This window comes from Sarcophilus harrisii, chromosome 2 (genome assembly GCF_902635505.1).
Source record: "Sarcophilus harrisii chromosome 2, mSarHar1.11, whole genome shotgun sequence".
Classification (NCBI taxonomy): domain Eukaryota; kingdom Metazoa; phylum Chordata; class Mammalia; order Dasyuromorphia; family Dasyuridae; genus Sarcophilus; species Sarcophilus harrisii.
Window position 1 is genome coordinate 179020544 of NC_045427.1, and position 6000 is coordinate 179026543.

Here is a 6000-nt window from a genome sequence, read left to right on the forward strand (position 1 = left end):
TTTAAATACCAAACAGAGAAATTTGCATTTTATCATGAAGGCATTTGAGAGCTACTGGAACTTAGTGAAGAGTAAAGTGATATGATTGGACTTACTCTTTGGAAAAATCACATTGGCAGTTAAGTAAAGGAAAGATTGGAGTGAGAAAAGACTTGAGGTAGGAAGAACGTTTCCAGAGTAGTATAGGCATATATTACCATAGTAGTACAGGTGGTTGCACTAGAGTCATGGCATGAAAGTTGAGATGATTGAATATGTAGGATAAGTGTGAATGAGGTATTATACCTGAGTGACTGAAAGAATAATGGTGTTCATGACAGTAACAGAAAAGTTCAGAAAGGGGAAAGTTTGATAAAGAGTTTTGAAGATGTTGAGTTTAATTACCTATAAGCTATCCAGTTCCAGATGTTTACCAAACAATTGGAGATGCATGAATATAAATGCTATAATTCAGAATAAAATAGATTTGGTAATCATCTGTATAGAGATTATTGCAACTCTCGGAGCTGATGAAATCACCAGGTGTGATAGTGTTAAAGAGAGAAGAGGCCCTGGACAGACTCTTAATATCCACCAAGCCTGGAGAATGATCAGATAGGTAAGAGGGAAATTAGGAGAAGTCCTGAAAACCCAGAGAGGAGAGAGATTCAGAAACAGCAGATGATTAACAGTGCCAAATGTTGCAGAGAGATCAAGGAGAATGAAGATTAAGGAAAAAATCCATTTGATTTAGCAGTTAAGAAATTGTTAGTAAGAAAGGGGAGTTTCAATTGAATGATGAAGTAAAAAATCATTTTGAGAGTGACAGGAGCATAAGTCAAATATATTAATGTAGTTGACTTTCTCAATTAGTTTAGCCAGGAAGTAAAGGGGAATATAGTTTGGTGATAAAAGGGATAAAGTGAGGGTGTGTGTGTGTGTGTGTGTGTGTGTGTGTGTAAGAATGGGGAGAACTGGGTTTGTTTGTAGGCAATGGAGAAGGAGCAAATGGGAAAAGGTTGAATATTACTGAGAGAGTGGAGATGACAGAAGAGAGAATATGCTGGAGAAGTGGAGAAGGAATATACAAATATATGTAGAATTGTTGATTTTGATAAAGAGAAAAGTTTTCTCTTTATCTGAGACTGGTAGGAAGGAGGAGATATTGGGGCAAGATGTCTGGATGATGTAAGATGTGGAGTGGGATGGGGAAACTTTTTGGTGGTCTCCAGTTTTTTTGATGATGGATGAGGGGAAGTTCTTAGCTAAGAGGATAAGAGGAGAGGTATCACCAAGAAGGCTTGAGGAGAGATAAGAAGATTTAAAACAACAGCTTAAAGGATGGAAAATCAATTAGAAAGGAATACAATGTTTATTGTGCTGAAGGGTCCAGTTAAGATGAAATAACATAAATTTGCATTGAACTGAGTTAGCAGTTTCATTATTTACTCCAAGTTTCTTCAACTACGGATGAATAGAAGTGAAAGAGAAAAATTTAGGGAATGATCCCAGTTTGGCATTTTTCAAGGCTTGACTGGTGATAGAACAAGGAGGCAGGGATTCAATATGCAGAATGAATTGGTTTATTAAGTGATTAAGAGAAAGTAAAGAATTTTAATGTAGGAATAATGTGCTAAGTAAAAAGTAAGGGCTAGAGGGAATGTATACCACAATGGATCTTGAAAAGTGTAAATTCAAAAGTTAATGATTGCAACAAAACTTAATATCTCAGCATGTGCAGGTGTGCGCACGCGCACACACACACACACACACACACACACACATACACATATACACACACACATATACATGCACAAACATAAGGGGGGAAAGGGCCTGTTCCTGAGAGACTTTTTTTCCCTTCAAGGAGTCCTCAACTTTGCTTCTGGGCATGAAGAAGCTAATGAAAAAGTTGCTTCTTTGAAAAGTTGGGATGACTAGATCAAGGAGGTCAGTCCTCAGGGCTGCTGTGCAATCTCCTCATTAGATTCCACTACTGCTGTCACTTTTTCCAGAAATCTGGTTGTTGATGGCAATTTGGATTGTTCTGATAGAGTTCTTGGGAATGTAGGTCACCTCTATATTCTGGCATGGGCCTTCACTGGGAAGAATCTATCAATCCTTTTGTGTGTAAATTAAATTTTGGTTGTGTTAACAGTTCTTCAGGTTCTGAAGCTAATTAGAAAACTCCTCAATACCATCAAACTACTTCCTCAATCACTCATGGCCAGATGACTCTCTAAAGTTCTACCCACTGGATTAAAACCATCAGGGAAAATTGTATTTGCTCTGAGACACACACACACACACACACACACACACACACACACGAAATAGGGCTATATCTCACAGAGATAGAGACATATCTCCATTACTATTGTTTTTGGAGGGAGGAAACTAACAATTGGGAAAATCAAGACAGATCCCATAGAGGAGATAAATCTTGAACTGAGTCTTGAAAGAATCAGGAATTCCAAGACAGAAAGTAACCCAAGTATGGTAAGACATCTTATGCAAAGACATGGAAGTGGAAGGTAATATGTCACATATGAGGTACAAGTAGGCTAGGTTGGTAAAATTGTAAAGTGAATGGGGGGCTGTTTAAATATAAAATGATAGAATAATAAAGTTGGAAAGAATACTAGGGATTAATTAACCCAATTCATATCTGAAAAGGAAGACTCCTTTCAACATTCTCTAACAAATGATCATATAGCTCTATCTAATGATCTCTAGTAAAGGGAAACCACAAAGAACTACAAAACCAGTCTATTCCATTTATATATAGCTCTAATTTTAGGAAGTTTTTCCTGACCTCAAGACTAAATTTGTCTCTTTTAAGCTTCTAATCATTGCTCTTAAATCTGCCCTCTGAGAATAAACAGAATAAATCTAATCTCTCTTACACATGAATCTGGAAATATGAATTGGAACCAATTATGAGGCAGGGATTTAAATACTGAAGCAACTGGTAGTGATAAAGTTTTTTGAGCAGAGAAGTGATAGGTTAGACTTATATCTCAGGAATATTGATTTGGCAATCATATGGAAGATGGATAGGAGAGGGAGAAAATGGAAGTAGGAAAACAATTAGGAGATTAATGTAATGATTTAGGTAAAGGGAGATATGAGCCTAAATTAAGCTGGTAGTTGTGTGAGAGAAAAGTAGTAGTAGTAGTAAGAGATTTGTTGTATTTCATAAGAAAGCCAACTTTCCCATATTGTCACTTAAATGCATTATTTTAGTCACATCAACAGAAAATAACTTGATTATTTTACTAAGTGAAAAAGGTTAGTAAATCTTACAAGAAAATTCCTTTAACAGCATGAGTAAAAAATGTTCTGACAAGTCAACCAAAGGCAGGAAATTCATTATTAAAGCTGCCATAGCCTTCAAAAGAGAACGGAAAAACAAAAAAACAAAAACACTATGAATGACCAGTACCATTGTTGGCGGAATACCTAAATTTCCTCAAATTGTTTAACTCAAAAGCTTTTCCATGTCAGACTCCGAAGAAGTAACTGAAGCATCTGACTTCCTGCTACAGCTCAAATGTCTAGGCATGCAATATTGGTGGCATTTCCATTTTGTAGGAGAAATTTGTCACTGAGAAAAGAAGAAAAGTAACAAGCTTTCTAAAAACTGAAGGCAATTTTATCTTCTGTCCTCATATTTTCTCTATTTAAAAATATTCTTGGAATCTTAAGAAAATAATATATTCCACGATTGTGTGAATTTTTCTAATGGAAAAATGACTCTTTCCCCTTTGCAAACTTCTTATGTTGTCATTCAAAGGCCACTCAATGTGATACCAACTTATCTTTGCAATTTATTCCATATTGCTTTCTGTCACATACTGTATTCTGTGTTCTGCTCAAAGCAGAATGTGAACTCTTCCCTAAAGTCAACATTCTAGGTTTCATGTGTTTACCTTCAGATAGGCTATGCTCCACCCCCCCACCCCCCCCATGCCTGGAATTCAACTTCTCTTAAAATCTTATTTTTCTAGAGACTTGGTTCATGTAATACTTTCTCTATGAAGCCTTCCCTCATCATTGCTTTCTAGAGACTTGGTTCATGTAATACTTTCTCTATGAAGCCTTCCCTCATCATTGCTAACTCTGATGTAGCTAGTGCTTTCTTCTCAAGTTAATTGTATTTACTTAACTGAAAACATATTACATTCTACTGGTAAAATATAAATTCTTGCTGGGCAGATACTGTTTAGCTTTTATATATCCTCCCACAAAACCTTGCTTAGTCATTGTGTTTAGTGAATTGAATTGAATTGAATTTCTTAGTTTTTAACTCTTCAAATCATTTTGCTGACTAAGCAGGTAAATATAATTAAATAATATTTTAGAGCTATAAGGAATATTTAAGATAGTATTAATAGTTTGCAACCCTGTATCTTCATCCATAAAAGAATGAGAGATAGGAGAGGTGTGAAAGGACAAATTTGATGATCTCTCCAGGGCTTTTTCAGCTCTCTCTATTCAGAGTCAGATGTTCACAAAGATCCTGGATGAATTAAATGAGTAAAATGTTGCAAAATTTTGAGACAGTTGAACAAAATGGTCTCCAAGGGACCTGAGTGGATCTAAATCTTGTGTTCCCATGACAGGTAGATGAGTTCAAACTTTCAAAAATGACTTTAATTCTGTTGCTGAGACAACTTAATCCTAATAAATTAAAATAAGTTGCTGATAATGGAAAATGGGACATGAATGAAATAAAGAATATGAATGATAACTACAATAATTTTATAAAGCAGTTTAATTGATATAAATCTATTTCCATGAAACAAAGATCAAAAGACCCTAAAAGTGTCTTAATAAAGAAATCTTTGAGTTGTCAAATCGAAATAGATAACATCCAATGACAACATTGGTTCAACAATATAAACTTGTTTCCAAAATCTTACAGCAAAGCATGATAGAAAATATTACCAGCTTACAGGTTTCAGAAATAGAGAGATAGCAGTCCCTCTACAGTGTTGTGATCAGTTCTGAATCCCAAAGTTTAAAAAAGACATTGATAAGCTGGAGAATATACAAAGGAAGGCAGCTGGGATGATGAAAGGCCTTAAGGTCATGTCATATGAAGATTAGTTGAATTAAACATGTTTACCCTAGAGAAGAAGAAACTACAGGCAGTGAGGAAAGGGTGTCATGATAGTTGTCTTGAAATATTTGAAGCTCTCACACAGAGAAAAGATCAGACTTGCACTTTTCAGTAACACCAAATAAAAACTTGGAGACATTTGAGAAAAAAAAAATGAAAGTAGGAAAAAGAACAATGGAAAAGACCTGAAACATTTTTTTTTTTAATAACATATGGTTTTCACCATTGGTACAGTTATCATATTTTGATCCTAACATTACAGTTCTAGACAATCATAGAGGAGGTAGAAATGGCACTTTGTTGATAATACAAGGATAGCAAAAGTAGCTAGATTAGACTAAATGTACATGGAGCAATCTATGCTTAGAATTGTCACTCTGAGGAATCAATGCTAAAATATCTAAAAGAGAGGAAGATAGGAAAGTGTGGGGAAATAAATTGGACATTATTAATACTCCTCAAAAAGCAAATGAGAAAACATCAGTACTACAATCCAATATTTTTTCTATCCTATATTTTCAATCTATGTAAAACAGTTATGTGAATTATATACATATATGTTGAACTTACTCTTGTTGAGGCTATTAGGAGGAAATAGATAAAAAGTAAGTGATATTTGCTACATTAAATTTTTTTTTTGTCTTTTTCTTTCCTTCTTTAAGAGACTCTTTAAAAAAGAAAATCTCTTATCAAATCCTCAGTTTGATATTTCCACATCTTTATCATGTTGAAAATGAATGAAGTCTACAAAGAGTACAAGATTTCATTATGTTTATTGTTTTTCTTTTATTATGAAAAAGTACCTAATAGAACAAAATGACACTTTAAAGGTTCCTTTCCAACAAGGTTTGTCTCATCCATGCATGTATCAAAATCATTAAAGATTTCTTGAAAGA